The 18,180-nt window shown below is 44.8% G+C and overlaps 1 long non-coding RNA gene and 1 pseudogene across 1 annotated transcript; one reads left to right on the top strand and one right to left on the bottom strand.

Annotated features, from left to right (window-relative positions):
* On the top strand, positions 7,894-9,322 carry LOC100522461 (annotated as a pseudogene).
* Positions 10,564-18,176, bottom strand: LOC106507955. The gene is made up of 3 exons (XR_001304383.2): positions 17,670-18,176; positions 11,057-11,222; positions 10,564-10,905 (listed from the first exon to the last, which is right to left on the bottom strand). It is a non-coding gene; the product is annotated as an uncharacterized LOC106507955 (long non-coding RNA).

The raw sequence follows: 18,180 nt of genomic DNA on the forward strand, positions 1-18,180 counted from the left end.
GAGACACAGGGCATGCAGGTCTGACCCCTAGGAAATTCTTGCCATGTTTCTACAGCAAGTAAGCGGTTTGATGAAAGATTCTGATAGACACTTTTTATTGGGGTAAGGAAGTTCCCTTCTATTCCCAGCTGGCTGAGAATTTTTATTCTGGATGATCAATCCACTAAGAGAGCTATTGAGAGAATTAACGCTCCCCCCTTCATCCGTTAATATGTTAAAATTGCATTTAATGTCTTCATTGCTTTTTGAGTGTGAAACCATGCTTTCCTTATAGAAATAAATCCAATCTGCATTTTATAATGTTTTCTTTTTTTTCTTTTTAGGGCCACACCCACGGCACATGGAGGTCCTCAGGCTAGGGGTCAAATTGGAGCTATAGCTGCCAGCCTACGTCACAGCCACAGCAACGCCAGATCTGAGCCGTGTCCTCGACCTACACCACAGTTCACGGCGACGCTGGATCCTTAACCCAGAGTGAGGCCAGGGATCGAACCTGTGTCCTCACGGAGGCTAGTCAGATTTGTTTCTGCTGAGCCACGATGGGAATTCTGCATTTTATAATTTTTAAAGCTATTTTAAATGTTTTGTTTACTTATTTAAGCAAAGAGGAAATAGGTGTTTTGAGTTTGAACCTCCGTGTTCTTTGGCCTTTATCTGAGAAGCTGATTGTGAGGGAGGCCTTGATGAGAAGCTACGGGGAGAGGCACCGCCTGACAGCCTGTTCTGCTGACCATTCATCACACCCCCGGAGGCGGCCCTGCCCGCCTGCTGCCAGCCTTCTCGCCATGCCTGACATCAGGCAGCCGGGGATCAAGCAGCCCCTGGGGCCCTGCTGGCCAAGGCAGCCGGCCCGTGACTCCTCCTGGGCACACACGGCAGGTCCAATGCAGGAAACGGCCTTCTGTCGGCATCCTCTTCATTCAAGCATACCTCATCTTCCGATAAACAACCACGAAAATGACAGCTGACTCCCTAGCTTTCCAAAAACTTGCCCCAGGAAGAAGTGGAGTTGATCTGACTTAATGCCCTAGATTTGGCAATTTTCCGCTTACCATTTTGCAGTTGCATGAAAGATGCCGAACTATAGAGAGCTATGTCTAATACAAAAAGGAAGACAGTAAAAATACAACCATTAAAGCTGTTGGAGGAGTTCCCTGGTGGCCCAGTGGGTTAAGGACCCAGCATTGTCACTGTTGTGCGGGTTTTCAATCCCTGGCCTGGGAACTTCCACGTGCCAGGGATGGGGCCAAAAAAAAAAAAAGTGTTGGAAAGGCTGACAAAATCAAAATATTACCAACGAGCAACTGAGTACTGAGATTGTAAGACACCATGCATTTCTTTCTTGAAGTGTTTCCTTTCTTGTGAACAAGTTTTTTAGTCGAACAATTAAGAGACGCCCATGTTTAGAAAGCCGAACAGTACAAAAGCCAAGATATGGAAGCAACCTCAATGTCCATCGACAGAGGAAAGGTTAAGGAAGATGTGGTTCATATCTACAAGGGAATATCATTTAGCCATAAAAAGAATGAAATAATGCTATTTGCAGCAAGATGGATGGAACCAGAGATGATCGTACTGAGTGAAGCAAGTCAGACAAAGACAAAAATCACATGACATCGCTTGTATTAGGAATCTAATAAAAATGATACAAAAGGACTTATTTATAAAACAGAAACAAACTCACAGGTTTCAAAGGTTTTACCTTTAAAACCCACTGCTGGGAGGGAGGAATTGGGGGGAGGGGGATAACTTACACACACGACTGTGTGAAACAGGTGATTAACAAGGACTTACTGTATAGCCCAGGTTTATAATTACCTATATAGGGAAAAAAAGAATGGATATATTTATATGCATGACCGATTCATTTTGCTGTACACCTGAAACTCATACCACATTGTAAGCCAACTATACTCCAACAACATTTTTTAAAAATAAAAATTTTTAAAAAGCCAAATAATAGCAAAACCTACAAATAAAGAGGAAGCTCCCTCCCACTCCACGTCTCCTCATCTCTAAGGCTTTGGGAAGAGGCAGCAACCTGGAAATCCCTCCACTTTCCAGAAATCAACAAAGTATGTCTAAGAGAGATAGGCCAGTTGATAAAACAAACATTTTATTTTATAGATCAATGGCTAGATCAATAGTTCTAGCTTTTCAATGCTGATCAGTTCTGTGTAGGTCTGAATTTAAATGTAAATTTGCACACCAACAACTTCAATGTTTCATCTGACGGCTCCTGTAACTTACGGAGGTCATACAATAAACTGAAACTTGCATCTGTAGAATAATCCTTCTCATAATTAAAAATCATTTACAAGCTGACATTTGCCAAGAGTAGGCTGACATTGCTCTCGACACCGATTAAAAATGAAGCTGCTGGAGTTCCTGTCGTGGTTCCGTGGAAACGAATCTGATTAGCATCTATGAGGATGCAAGTTTGATCCCTGGCCTCGCTCAGTGGGTAAGGATCTGGCATGGCTATGGCTGTGGCTGTGGCCAGAGGCTACAACTCCAATTTGACCCCTAGCTTGGGAACCTCCGTGTGCCGCAGGTGCAGCCCTAAAAAAAGGACCAAAAAAATGAAGCTGCTAAAAGAATAACATTTGATGAGCCAGAAAGCCCTAGTGATCAGTCAAGATCTCACATTAGCAAATTAGTGTGTTATTTTAAATGACACCAGAATAGTATTTTTTTTTTCTATTTGTAAGTTACATTGATACTCATGTGGCTTTCTTATCTCCACTATATTTCACAACTAATACAGTATTTTTAAAGGAAAAAGCTTTAGAGTTTAGTGCCTTTAACAGCATTTTTTCTTGTTCTGCAAACAAAGGAGAGCATTTCCATTTTCTACATGGTCCTGAAAATTATATAACTGGCCCTGGTTGGAAGCTCGATTATGCTGCAAAAACCCTCAGGCCCATCCCAGGGTGCCTCAGTGCAGAGAGCAGGGAAGATCTTGGGAATATGGGAGAGAAAAACAGAGGCACAGAGCCCGAGTTCAACCCCTGGTCTGGGAACTGAGCTCCTACATCAAGCAGCTGCAGGCTGCAGCCAAAAAGAAGGAAACCAGTTACCTATGCACATTAACACATTTACTTTTTAATAGAAACAGACCTTATGCTACTGTATTTTTTTCCTACAACATTTCTCAGAGATGGTTCCATGTCATATCAATACAGGTGTCTCATTCTTTTTTAACGACTGCATAGTACCACATATATCAAGGTACCTGTTAATGTAACCTATCTTCTCTTGATGGATATTGTGTTGTTTTTCAGTCTTTTGCTGTAGATGTATTACTTTTCAAATCAGAAAAAAAAAAAAAATGCAGAGTTCCTGTAGTGGCGCAGTGGTTAACAAATCCGACCAGGAACCATCAGGTTGCAGGTTCGATCCCTGGCCTCGCTCAGTGGGTTAAGGATCCAGCATTGAAATGAGCTGTGGTGTAGGTTGCAGATGTGGCTCGGATCCTGCATTGCTGTGGCTGTGGTGTAGGCCAGCGGCTACAGCTCCAATTAGACCCCTAGCCTGGGAACCTCCATAAGCCGAGGGAGGGGCCCTAGAAATGGCAAAAAGACCCAAAAAAAAGAAAGAAAGAAAATGCATTGACTTATTGACCTCTTATTAGTTGCACATTATTGAAAGAAAAAAGAACTATGTATCTATATCTATAGGTAGATATTTTAATGAGAGTTGCAACATTTATTTCAGGTTCTCTCGTTTGTTTGTTTGTTTTTTCCCTTTTTGCCCCAAAAGCAGTATGTGGAAGTTGCTGGTCCAGGGATCGAACCTACGCCACACAGCCGCCACCAGAGCCACAGCGGTGAGAACACAGGAGCCTCAACCTGCTAGGCCATCAGAGGACTCCCTCTATTTTTTAGATTGTTTGATTCATTTATGCAAAACGAGGTTCATTGACAGTGAGCTTGTCATTATTTCTGGTTTTTTCCCCATGTGTTGATAATCTAGCAGCTGATGGTAAAAAGTACATGTTTTGGGAGGAAAAGAGTCACTACTCTGTCACTTATTAGCTTGGTGGCCTTGGATACATTGTTTACATTTTCTGAGCTTTCCTTTCTTTGTCTATGAAGTGAGGCTCACAACTCCTATCAGAAAATGTCCTAAAGAGTAGAGATAATCTTTGGAGAATAGGGAGCAGGTCCTACATGCCCCCCGTAAAGGCACGTGTTTTTATTATCGATGTTTTTGTTTGTGTGCAAATGGGTCTGAATGCAATCAACATTGACCTTTGCTTTTCCATCATCCATCACTCATTCTGCATCCTGGCCACCTTTGGCAACGATACATTTTTGAGGAATACAAACAATTTAAGACTCAGCGAAGGATGTTGAAGAAGAAGATACAGTATTTAAAGGAGAAGGATGTAGTTCACAGCCAAAGAGAAAGATTCCTCTCCATCAATACTGGGGTTTTTGTTGTTGATGTTGTTTTCAAAATGTGCTTCAAGGGTTCCTGGGGCTATTCAGGAATATCTTGAGGCACCTGTGAATGAAAAGCTACTTTCAAAATAATATTGAGGTATGACTTGCCTTTTTCACTCTTGTTCCCTCACAAGTGTATGGTGGGGTTGTCAGGAGGTTGTGTGATATGTGATATCAATGCAGAAGCAGTTATGAGAGTCCAGCTGTCTTTTTTCTTTTTCTTTTTCTTTTCTTTTTTTGGCCATGCCCAAGGCATGCAGAAGTTCCCAGGCCAGCTAAACGAACCTACACCAAAGCAGTGTCCTGAGCCACAGCAGTGGCTAGATCCTTAACCTGCTGAGCTGTCCTCTCTTAAGCCAGACATTAAAGAGATTTGTTAAAGTGTGAAACTACGTCCCTCCTTATTTTTTGTTTATTTTAGAAACAGAAAAAAATGATATTAATATTAACATATGAATTTATTATTTTTAATGAATAAGTTAATAAATATTTTGAACTCTTCTCAGTTTTCATTTCTATAGCACCAAATAATGATAGATATAACTCACACAAACAGTAGCTCCTTGGGGTCAATAATTTTTATGAGTGTCAAAGGAAATGCAAAAAGTTCAAGAGCCACTAATATAGTTAGTTGACATTTGGTCATTATACCAATTAAATTTGGACAATGTCACTGTTTAAGAGACAAAAAGCAGCACCTACAGTAAGTTAACAAAAAGCTAATTTTTGTATGATTTTTTTTTTTTTTCTGCACCCAGAGTATAGTTCCCAGGCTAGGGATTAAACACGTACCACAACGGCAACCCAAGCTGCTGCAGTGAGAATACTGGATCCTTAACCCACTGTGCCACAAGAGAACTCATGTATGTGTTTTTTTGTTTGTTTGTTTGTTTGTTTGTTGCCTTTTGTCTTTTTAGGGCCTCACCCACGACATATGGAGGTTCCCAGGCTAGGGGTTGAGTTGGAGCTGTAGCCACTGGCCTATGCCACAGCCAGAGCAATGCCAGATCCAAGCCGAGTCTGCAACCTACATCACAGCTCGTAGCCACGCCGGATCCTTAACCCATTGAGCAAGGCCAGGGATCAAACCCGAGTCCTCGTGGATGCGGATGCCAGTCGGGTTTGCTAACCGCAGAGCCATAACAGGAACTTCCTGTATGATTTTTAAATAACTGATTCTTTAAGTCAGTCAGGTTGCAAATATTTCATGAGCTCCTACTTTGTGATCAAGCATTGCTCTAGATGCTAGGAGAAGACCCTGATCTATAGACAGCAACATGTAAACAAACAAACAAACAAGTTAATTTCAGGCTGTGATAACTGCTTTGAAGAAAACACACAGGCTACTGCGATAAGAACCCTGGAGGTGTAAGGCATTGGGCTATGTGTTCATGGGAAATGATACGCCCAGGTCCAGAAGACCTCAGAATCTACACTATGTTCACGGATCAGGAGAAAAGAATGGAAATGAACAGCCTACCTTGCAAATAGTCAATGCATACGATGGTGCAAAATAATTCCTGTCCTTGGTATGGGATGCATCTCTCTGTAAAAGACAACTCTCCCACCATTCCCTGGGAAGTGCCGAAGCAGGATTCTTTTAAGAATTTCGGAGAAAGAGATCCCATCAGGAATGCCATTGGCAGTGCATGTTGATGTGCTCAGAGTGAAAGTCAAAGGCAGGCAGAGCATTCCAGAGAGTGAGGTCAGGCCAGGGTCATCTGCAGATAGAGGCTGACTTACACCCCAAGTGTGGGAATAGGGCCTTGGGGAGAAAGCAGAAAGGCCAGAACCGAGGACCTAGGAGATGGCCACTTTAAATATTTTAAAATATGTCTCATCCACTTGACGTCTTTCCTAAAGGCTCCTAAAATAACCTATGGAACCAAACTTCCATAAGAAATTAGAAACCCACTAAAGGATGTTTCTGACCTCATAGAACCAAGGAAAGTCTAATCATACCACTTCAGATACGCAGCTGTGGAAACTCTCAGTCGTGTTTTTAGAAAATACACCAGCTTTCTATTCCCTCTGTGGATTTGCAATCAATAAGGAAATTGGCGATCCTGTAGATAATAGCTACCAAAATAAACGGGTGTACTTCGTTTCAGCCAATGAGTGGTTTCCAGTTCGTATTTCCATTTATAACAGAGGCTCTCACTCATTAGCAATGTGTGGCTTAGAGCTGCCGCAGCCGGCTCAACACACAAGCCAGCTTCCTCCTGATAGTGGAACTAAAATTAAAGGAATACTCAAAGCCTCAAACCAGGACATTTCATTCCAGTTCTTCACCAACGGACACGTTTTCCATTACACACCACCTCTTCTCATGGCTTCAGCTACTACCTCTTTGTCAGTGACCTGGTTTCTCTCCCTCTCTCTTTCTCTCTCTCTCTTTCTCCTTCTATCCCATATCATCTACCCTATGTCTAAGATTCAGGTGTCGACTGCCTCTGAGACATTCCCCCTTCGATGTCATGCACGATCTTTGCAGTCAATGGAAACAAAGCAGTTTGTCCTGTATCAGCTGTGTGACTGGCACCACTTGTCACCCTAACAGGAAACCTGCAGAGTGGAGATCCCCAGGCTGAAGAGAAGCTGGGATGAAATCATACCCCTGGCTTATCTGAAGATCATGTCCCAGCATATCTGGAGATTAATGGTGCATCAAGAGGATTTAGCTTAGAGTTCCTGTTGTGGCTCAGCAGGTTAAGAACCTGACGAGTATCCATGAGGATGCGGGTTTGATCCCTGGCCTCCCTTAGTGGCTTAAGGATCCAGCATTGCTGTGAGCTGTGGTGTAGGCTGGCAGCTGCCACTCCAATTTAACCCCTAGCTTTGGAAGTTCCATATGTTGAGGGTGTGGCCCTAAAAAGACAAAAAGTAAATAAATAAATACTGAATATAGTTCTCTGTGTTATTCAGTAGGTCCTTGATGGTTATCTTTTTTTTTTCTTTTTTTTTTCTTCTTACAGCTGCACCTGCAGCATATAAAAGTTCCCAGGCTAAGGGTTGAATCAGAGCTGCAGCTGAAACCTAAGCCACAGCCACAGCCACACTAGATCTGAGCCACATCTTCAACCTATGTCACAGCGTGGGGCAACGCTGGATACTTAACCCACCGAGTGAGGCCAGGGATCAAACCCATATCCTCACAGAGACTACGTCAGGTTCTTTGTGTGTGTGTGTGTGTGTGTGTGTGTGTGTGTGTGTGTGTGTGTGTGTGTGTGTCTTTTTGTCTTTTCTAGGGCCATACCTGCAGCATATGGAGGTTCCCAGGCTAGGGGTCCAATTGGAGCTGTAGCTGCAGGCCTACACCACAGTCACAGCAACGCGGGTCCAAGCTGCGTCTGCGACCTATGCCACAGCTCACGGCAATACTGGATCCTTAACCCAGTGAGCGAGGCCAGGGATCAAACCCACAACCTCATGGTTCCTAGTCGGATTCGTTAACCACTGAGCCACGATGGAGCGCCTACATCAGGTTCTCAGCCAGCTGAGCCACAAAAGGAACGCCTGGTTATCTATTTTATATATAGTAGTCTGTATCTGCCCATCCTAAACTCCTAATTTATCCCTCTCCCACCCTTTTCCCTTTGGTGACCCTAAGTTTGTTTTCCGTGTCTGGGGGCAGGATGGGAGAGTAGATCCGCAGTAGAAATGGAGAGGATGGCATTTGTGGCATTTGGAAGAAGGAAACCTGGAAAATGCCTTTGTTGGTTACAGTCAATGTATCCTCTTGTTTGTAGAAAGGCTCCCCAGGTATTAAGACCACCAGCCATGTGGGGGACCTAAAAGTGGGATGGCATGAAGAAGCCGGAGGAGACTGCAGGCCTAGGGACAGATGAATTGGAAAAGGACCTTCTCAAGAAATATAAGGTGGAATGCCAAAAACTTGTGCAAAGCAAGAACAAAAACACAGCTGAAATTTTCTAAACAAAACAAAACAAAAACAAAAACAAAACGGAGGCATCCAACATTGACAGAGACAGAAAGGAAGCAAATTGCTCAGATGCCAGCAGTTGCAGGAATGGGAGCCGTTTTTGGATTTTGAAGATCAATGCAAGAAGCAAGAATTAGCCGGAGGTTACAAGGGGAGCCAGGAACCACACCCCCGACCCCCTCTCTGCCGTCACCCCTCTCTGTCCAGGCAGGGTCACAGGAGTGCTTTGTCCTGCTTGCCCCGACACCACAGCAGCTCCTTGCCGCGTGTATTTGCAGATCAACCCAACAAAAGTGACGCGATCAATTATGCTGGCCGTCTCCTCCCGTAAACAGGGCCTTAGAGCCAGCTGCTAGCCAAGCGCTGTTCAGAATGTAGCGGTTAAAGGACGGCGACGTGCAGCTTTATCAAGACATCTTGTCCACAGATCTCTGCGGCTGGCAGATCTCATACAGTGAGGGAGGGGAATGGAAAACCCTGGAGGACTCTGCGGACAGCGACGCTTCGTCAATTCACTGTGACCCACATGGTCCTGCCAGAGCAATTTGCAAGACCAGATGATGGTGACAGGGAGAAAGAAGAATTATTCCATGTTCAGGATCAACGAGACCTCCCCACTCTGAGACAGGTGCATACACACCCCACCCAAACTGCACTCTTGTCCAGCATCGGCTGCCAGCGGCTGTCGACCCTTGACTGTTCACCAAAGCATAAGGACACGGTCCTCTCTGGGTCACCAGTGCTGGCATGCTTGGGGTCTGCTTGCAGAAACAAGGGCTTTCAGCCACCAAGGACCCCTACATGCAGGCATGTGTTGGTAAATGATGAAAAAAAAAAAAAATCCTTGGGCCCAAGTGATGTGATACGTTCCAAAGATCAACACCAGACACCCAGCCATGAACATGTGGTTGCTGGAGTTTTCTTAAGATGATTCCAGAAATGGCTGGTATTTTATGTTGACAAATTGTAGATCAGAAAGTTTGGTATTTACCTCTCTGGCACATTTTGAAGTTTTTTCTTTTGGGGTTACTCCATCTCAAAGGAGTTCTCAGGGGCATTAAATCAATATCAATTAATACTCAAACTCTAGGGCCAGATAATAAATTGTGCTGCAAACAAACAAAAGGGTTTGTTGAATGTGACGTCCCTCTCAGTTAAAAAGTGAATCAATGGGATGCACCCCCCCCCGAACGTAAGAGCGGAGAAATCATAAATGATGGTAAAATGATCATAAAAGCAGAAAAAGTATTGGAAAGGAAAAACCAAACATTGCTGTTGTCACATCAGGCAGGTCCCTGCATGGGGGAGGCATTTCCAGGGACTTCTAGTAATTACTGAGCAAGGCTTTGAAGGAAGCAGAATACCCTACAGAAGGCAGAAGCAAGAACTAGTGAGATTTGCGTTGCTAAGAACACAAGCTCCTTTCTACTGGGAAGACCCTGAGACCCCAGGAAGCCCCAGTTAGAGTGACAGCCACTCTGCATGCTGAGTGGTCTTTCCTTACTCCTGGGACTAACCGGCCACTGGAACCTGTGACGTCTGCTTCCACCCCCACCCCGGTCATCACCGGAGTTCAGGTCGAACCATCTCCCACTGGGACTGATGGGCCAGCCTCCTGCCTCATCTCTGCCTCCACTTACCCATCTTCCTCTCCATTCTCCCCTCTGCTGCTGCAATGAGCCCTCTAAGATGTGGGTTGGATTTCATGAATCACTGTTGCTTACACCCTCCCTCTTCCCCCGGTGGGCTGAGGATGTGTACATGGTTTGCCTAGAACCAATCTGGTCCTTCTCTGGACATCCCCGTGTTGCCCCGTGAAGGAGGGGTGGGTAGGAAGCCCCAGTCAAGCCAAGAGCATCCACAGCACAGATGGTCAACCAAAAATGTTAGCAGCATGGGGGACCAGACACAAGGCAACCTGTAAAAATAATACTCCGAGTTCCCACCGTGGCTCAGCCGGTTAAGGACCTGATGTAGTGTCCATGAGGATGTGAGTGCAATCCCTGGCCTCACTCAGTGGGTGAGGGATCCAGCTTTGCTGCAAGCTGCGGTATAGGTCACAGATGTGGCTTGGATTTGACCCCTGGCCTGGGAACTCCCATATGCTGTAGGTGCAGCCTTCAAAAGTAATAATAATAGTAATAGTAATAATAATAATAATACTTCCTATTTTTAAAATATTCAACGGTACAGCCCTCACTCCCTTGGTGGATCCTACCCTGTTTTCCAGTAGGTACACAAGACATTTTAGGTGGGGTGCAATGTCTCAGCTTGAGGCTTGAAGAACTTCAGAGTAGAAAGTGATGGTTTCATCCAGTGTTTCTCAAACTTTATTCTACAAAACACTGGGAGCTGAAACCAGTTATGCGCAAAGACCACCAGCTTTGCCCAGGCAGTGCCAGTTGATGACCGCACTGCAGCGAGGCAGTGTGCCCACCACATGAACCAGGCACTGTTCCGTCGGAGGCGGCGGGAAGTGGCTTTTTGTCAGATTGGGGTTCACGGTAAGTGATTCTAAGGCGAGAAGGGAATCTAGTCAGAGGTAGAGGTGGTCCTGAAGCGGGAGGGGGTTTTAATCCTCGGGGATCTCGGAAATCTTTGCTCAGACGTGGGGGGAGCCCTGACGTCTGGGGAAGGCATTAATAAGAGAGCGTGAGTCACTCACGGTTAGGCATTTTGCAGCTGGGCGGTGGCCTTGGGAAAAACACTGTTCGCTGCTGACCTTGCACCTGACTTGTTTATGACTTTCAGGAACATCCTCGAAGGCTTATCGGAGCTGATTTTTTTTTTTTTTAACTTTCTCAAGTCCCACAAGAAGAGAGTGGGTGTTCCTGGAAAAAAAAAAGAGATCTAGGTAAAGCTTGTGAAACCATGTCAAATGAACACAATCCTGGGCTTTCCAGAGCTTTTATTCTATTTATTTATTTTTAGGGCTGCCTCTGCTTCAGGCCTTTGTCCAGATGGAATCTTCCGGGGAGGGCTTCCCTTCTTACTCTCCTTGGAATGGATCCCCTCCTTAGCACTTCCAGATGCCCTTTCACAGCTGTATTTTCTTCTTAGCACTCATTACTGTCTAAACTAGTCTCTTTATTTTTTTCTTGATGGTCTTTCTGCCACATGGGCATGGATTTAAAAAAAAAAAAATTCATCCCTGTGGTGCATGCCCAGGACCTAGAACCATGGCAGGTGCACAATAGGCACTGAATAAAAATTTGTCAAAGGAGCGTACATGCAAACTCCTTCCCAATTTCTCCTCCAGCAGAGGAGATGGTGAATGAGGTCTCTGTGTTTTCCATGTACAGAGAGTGAAGAGGTTTTGGTATAACCCATAGGGAGCCTCCGGGACTCTTTTTCCAAGGCTTTAGGATCAACTCTCCAGGTCTCACGAAAGTCGGTTTTTCAAGATCCACCCACCAGCTTGGAATGGAAACCATGGACCACTAGATGGCACTGTTCACCAAGAATCGATGGATGCCTGGTCCTCACCCTGCTGTCCTAAAATGTTTGAAATCACCCTCTTCGTAGACACAAAGAATTCCACAAAGAACGGTTACCACACCCTAGGCCATCTCTCTAGACCAGGAAGAAACCCAGACGGAGCCTAACAGCTTCATTTATCAACAAGCCACCCCCACCTCTGAGTGCAAGTTAACCCTTTGCTTGGTAACAAAAGATGTTTTTAGCACAGTTGAGGGTGGGTACCTGCAGGGGTTGGTTCCAGGACCTCTGCCCTATATCAGAATCAAACATGGCATACATAAAATGACATGGCCTTTAGACATCTCCCCACATACTTTGTCATCTCTACATTACTTATAATACCTAATTCAATATAAATGCTACGTAAATACTTACTGGCTGGGCAAATTCAAATTTTGCCTTTTGGAATAATTGGAATTTATTTATTTATTTACTTAAATTTAGACTTCTGTTAAAAAAATATTTTTTATAGCCGTACCTGCAGCATATGCAAGTTCCCGGGCCAGGGATTGAATCCGAGCCTAAGCTGCGACCTGTGCCTCAGGTGTGGCAATGCCAGGTACTTTAACCCACTGCAAGGGCTGGGGATTGTACCAGTACCTCTGCAGTGACCAGCGTGGCTGCAGTCAGATCCTTAGCCCACTGCACCATGGCGGCAGGAACTTCTTGGACCTTTCTGATCAAAGTTTTGTTGAATTCATGGACGCGAAATCCACCCAAGAGTGCCAAGTGTACTTCTCAGAGTACCCCAACAAACATAAGTGAAGCTCTGAATCTTTCTGGAAAGCTGGAGGACTCCACATCTCCCCTTGGCACTTGGCCTGTGGCCTTCCTGGCACAATCCTGCCTTTTCCTCACTATCTGGCCTCTCTGTCCCTTTATAGGATGGCACACGGGTCCAGATGCACTCTGTTTCCAGCCTTGAGCCACAGCAGTGTGAGAGGCAGTATGGAACGGAGACCTGAAAATCTGGTGCATGGAAGTGAGTGCAAACAATAGCTCCATCACAAATGGCCCTGCGGTCTTTAGCAGCTTAGCCCACATCTCTCACATTTGTTTTATGATAGTGATGTGGGGGTAAAATCCCCTGGCCAGGACAGATGCAGTGATCACCAAATGAGAAGATGTAGGAGGCTTCCAGCCAAGCTTTCCATAAGGCTTTCTTTTTTTCCCTCTTTTTGACATTTCTTGGGCCACTCCCATGGCATGTGGAGGTTCCCAGGCTAGGGGGTCTAATCGGAGCTGTAGCCGCCGGCCTACACCAGAGCCACAGCAATGCGGAATCTGAGCCATGTCTGTGACCTACACCACAGCTCACGGCAACGCCGGATCCTTAACCCACTGAGCAAGGCCAGGGACCGAACCTGCAACCTCATTGTTCTTAGTCGGATTCGTTAACCACTGCGCCACGACGGGAACTCCTCCATAAGGCTTTGTTTTCCATTTCCAGACATCACCTAGACCTATACTGATCTTGGCTGCTCTTAGGATGGCCCAGTGAGCAGAAACTCCATGAGTGAACCTCCCCACACTGTCTTGAATAATAGACCGTTAGCTCAAGGTATGTCTGCAGAGGCATGCACTGAAAGCTGCTGTCTTCGTGAACGTCAGTGGATCAGCAACTATTTAGGGAGAACTTGTGATGGGCCTTGGTGTTTTAGGAAGATTATTTTGGAAACAAAAATAAGAGAGATGGAAGAGGAGGTGAAGACAAAGACACCAGTTCTCCACGGAAATAATTGTTTCTTACTCTTGAGAGGAAATACAGAATCGAGGACTATTAGGTCAGTTGTTAGTTTTTGCTCCCTGCCCTCCCTCTTTTAAAATCACCAAACCCAGAAATAATGGTTCCAGTTGGGGAAGGAAGCCACATCTTAGGGGCTGTTCATTCACTGCGTCATGCTCCCCCACACCGACGGCGCCTACGATTAGTAAGAGAAAAACCCGCTTGTGAAGTTCCCTGGGGGTCTAGCAGTGAAGGATCCAGCATTGTCACTGCTGTAGCTCTCAGGTCGATGCTGTGGCACAGGTTCGATCCCTGGCCGAGGAACGTCAGTGTGCCATGGGTGCCGTCAGAAGAAGAAGAAGAGGAGGAGGAGGAAGAAACCAAGAAAAGAAAAAAGAAAAACCCCGTTATGCCTTCTGCTCAGCCAGAGCCCTGGCTGGGGACTTCCTGACTGCCAGTCTCATGGGACCATCTTCTTTCCCAGACAGCACCCTGCAGGCCAGACCCTCCTCCCCTGCTTGGAACTGTGGGGCTGATGAGCTTCCTTCGAATTGTGAGCCATCCCTTGTCCCTCTCCCCCACCCGCGGGGTCACCCCTTCACCATCACTCCCCCTCCTCCTTCATTCTTTTCTCAAAGTACCACCGCACACATTTATCCGTCATGGTTCTCCGCAGCTCACATTCAAAGTGTTGAAATACATCAGAAAAGAAAAAGGTGATTATTTCCTGTGACTTGATTTTACAAAAATAGAATGGATTTTATAAAAAGCAGCAGCAGCCAGGAGTGGCAGTGGCTCACCTAGTAGTTACTCTAATTATAGACAGGTGGGTGCCGGGGGCAGCCATATTGGGTGGCAGGAGGGTTGCATCAGACAGGATGTCTCATTTCCAGCGTCCCCTGGTCATGCCCTGGGCATGCCCCATCGGCATCTTAAAATTACAACCTGGTCGTTATGCAAATAGGACGTCTTCTCATTACCTAAATGGTGGTCCGCAATTTCATATGACCAAGGAGGTTTGATTCCCAGACCCTGGCCTGATTCTCCTAAGATTCTGCTGACTTACTAGAAATAAGGGACATTTCGTCTGGGAAAAGAGGGACACTTAGGAATTTCCATTGGGAAAAAGCGACAAAGTCAAATATCCGGTCCCCATTTCGGTAAACCACAGTATTCTCCACACCCTCCCCCCAATCACCAATGTCCTTTGCTTTTGTTTTTTAGCCTTGAAATCTCTGTTCCAAGAACATGGAAGGATTAGGATGCTAGAAGCCCCGATATTCAACTCAAGAGTTTCCACTCCCAAAGAGCCTAGGAGGAGAATTAGGACTTAAAAAGAGAAAAACCAGCCTGATAGTAAATGACTGCAGCACCTCCGAATTTATTTATAGCCTTTTCCTTGGTTTTTTATATGAATGGACGTCTGGAGGTTTTTTTTTAAATGAGGGTGGAACCTCTCAAAGTGGCTGCTTCTGCCTCTAACAGAAGTCACCAACTCCACAAACTACATCCAGCCAACTGATGTATTTAGTTTGGCTCACATAGTGTTTTTTTAAAAATAAGAATTATTTGTCAATATTTAAAAATTTTACAAAAAGTCAAGTTTATATAATATAAATATTTCTATAAATATAAAGCTACATAAAATACGGATTCCTGTATGGTCTTAGGAAAAATAAAACCAGATGAAACAGCCCTGGGATGTTATTTCCATGTTATTCCATGGGTTGTTGGCAGATGGTGAACCATTAACGAAATAGGAAACAGCCAAGGGACAGCAGCCATAGGAAAAGTGGGGCTGGAAAGGTGATCCGTTTTCTTCCAGACCTACATCTCCAGGCTAGAACCTTAATTCCAAGGAGCATTTAATTCTACTACCTCAATGGGTCTGAAGGGAAATGCATCTTCCTAAATAACCGCCAAACATCTGGTTTCGGAAAGCAGCAGGGGCCTGTGGACCACGGATGAAATCGACATTAAGTCCTCCCTCTTCTTCCCTGCCATGCCCCTTCCCCATCAGTCTCCATGCCCTGCAGTTTATGCTCTCAAAATTCCACGGGCCAATAAGACCTAAAACATGGCTAGTGCGAACTGAGATGTGCTCTAAGTGAAAAACACACGCCGCATTTTAAATCCTTATGTTAAAAAATAATGATATTCTAAACTGGCTGATTAACGATTTTACAATGGATTACTTGTGAAAAAGATTTTTTTTTTTCTTTTCTTAAGGCCACGCCTGTGGCATATGGAAGTTCCTGGGCTAGGGGCCTAATCGGAGCTCCAGCTGCAGCCTACACTACAGCCACAGAAATGCCAAATCTGAGCCACATCTGTAACTTACATCATGGCTCATGGCAACGCCGGATCCTTAACCCAATGAGTGAGGCCAGGGATTGAACCCACATCCTCACGGACACTATGTTGGATTCTTAACCTCCTGAACCACAATGGGAACTCCTAAAATGATACCTTTGATATAGGGGGTTAAATATATTATTAAAGCTAACACGCCCATTTTTTTTTTTTTACCCTTTTTAACACAGAGTCTAGAAAATTTTAATGACACCTGTCTTGAAAATTTTAAACTACATATGCGGTTCACACCTGTGGCTCACGTTACCTTTCCCCTGAAGAGCACTGCTTCAAAATATCTTTTGGTGTGATGTGATGAGGTGCTAACTATCGCTACAATGACAGTCATATTACAATATACAAATGTATAAAATAAACACGTTGTACACCTTAACTTTACACAATGCTATATGGCAAATACATTTCAAGGAAAAAAAATGTCTCTTGCGTTTGCCCTAAACTTTCTGGTCTTGCTGCCATCCAATAGTCTAGTTTTTCACATTCCTTCGCTCCTAAACTTCACATTAGTCTAGGCTTTTCCTTCTAATCTGTTCTGCACACCCTGGCTAAGTTTATCTGCCTGAAACACTGCTTTTTATCATGAAACACTCCTGTTCAAAAACTAACACCAGCTCCAACTCTACCCCATAAAGTCCAAATTCTTGGTAACAATGGCTTCTACTTTAAAAACATACTGTGCATATTATATAACTCTCCCAACAACCTAGGACCTAGCAAGCCAGACTTTGGTTCTCTAAATAGAACAAAAAAAGCTTGCAGCATTTGCCAGAGGAGCTGGGAGCAGGAGGGGAAGGCACCTTTGATCCAAGAGGTTACAAAGATGATGCAGTTAAAGCACCCAAGCAGCAGCTTTTTCCCTTATGGTGATTTATACAAAACCTCACAGGCAACTAAGGGCAGTCAACATCAGCAGATCTAGGAGCTGAACTATTTTTATATTTTTACATCAGCTGAGAGAGAGAACAACAGCATTGAAAGAAGAAACTCCTTTATTTGCATTTCAGAAAACCAAAACCAGAAGTTAGTTAGAAAAGCTGAAGTGAAATAGTGCTCTTTGCTCACCTACTGTAGGCCCAATTTCCAAAAAAAACCATATATATAGCTTTGTCACAAAATAGAAGATTTGAACTATGCCAGTTTGAAACGCTGTGGTAAAACAACAATAAAATATGATTTGGTCTCAAAATTTGCAAAGCATGAATTAAAAAATTCGTCAGTAATTATATAAATTCAAAATTAGCAGAGCTGCTGATTACCAACTGTGTTGCTAATTCTACGTGGCAATATGTATTTAGCTTGGGAAAAGAGACACTTTGTCAGGATTCATCTGGAATTATGTGAGTTTTTAATTATGCTGTCTTTGATACGTCATTCCTTTCATAAAATACACCACACTAAACACACACGTTCATTTTTTTTCAACTACAGATCAGATAGGCTTTGCCAAGTACTGTCTAACAGAGTCATTTGGTGCACAGATCTTGAAATCAGACACACTCACATTTTACCATTTAGTGTGTTACTTCAGAAAGAATTGTTCAGCAGTTGCGTGCTTCGTTGCAGCTTTTTAAAATTGGGCATAATTTTATTTTCCTCACAAACTTTTATAAGAATTCAAGGCGATAATATACATAGTTAACACAGTGCTTGACCTGCAGTAAGAGTTCTCAACCACAGGGCAATGGATAAGATAACTTACTATTTATCTGGCCTTAGCATCCTCAAGTTGGAAATAGTTTTCAAAGCAGCTTCAAGACTCTGCAAGAGGGCGGGGCTTTTGGCGTCTAACGCTCTCTACTAAACTCTGTAGTTCAATAGACCGAGTATTACACAGGACAGAGGCTTGGGTGGAGTGAGAAGGAGCGCGTCCTCTTTCTCCTTTGCCGCCGCCACGACGTAGAAGCCAGACCAGTGCCAGCAGGCCTGGCGGGAGCTGCACTCGTTCTTCCCTTCCCGCGCTCCGCCCCACCGCCCTGGCAATGAAAACACCACCACGTGTCCTGCAGCCTTTGCGTCACTCACCTTCGCCCAATGGCAAACCGATTCACGGAGTTGGGGGCGGGCTGCCAACAGAGGGATTCTGCCCACAGCCATCGGCAATTGGCCAAGGGTGCGCCGCGACAGGGGCCCTCGACCAATGGGGGTAGGCAGTGGGGACCCCGCCCTCTCGGCTGCTTAGTCCTGGGAGGGCCGGCATGAGGGGCGGGGCA

Source organism: Sus scrofa, chromosome 12, assembly GCF_000003025.6.
Source record: "Sus scrofa isolate TJ Tabasco breed Duroc chromosome 12, Sscrofa11.1, whole genome shotgun sequence".
Classification (NCBI taxonomy): Eukaryota; Metazoa; Chordata; class Mammalia; order Artiodactyla; family Suidae; genus Sus; species Sus scrofa.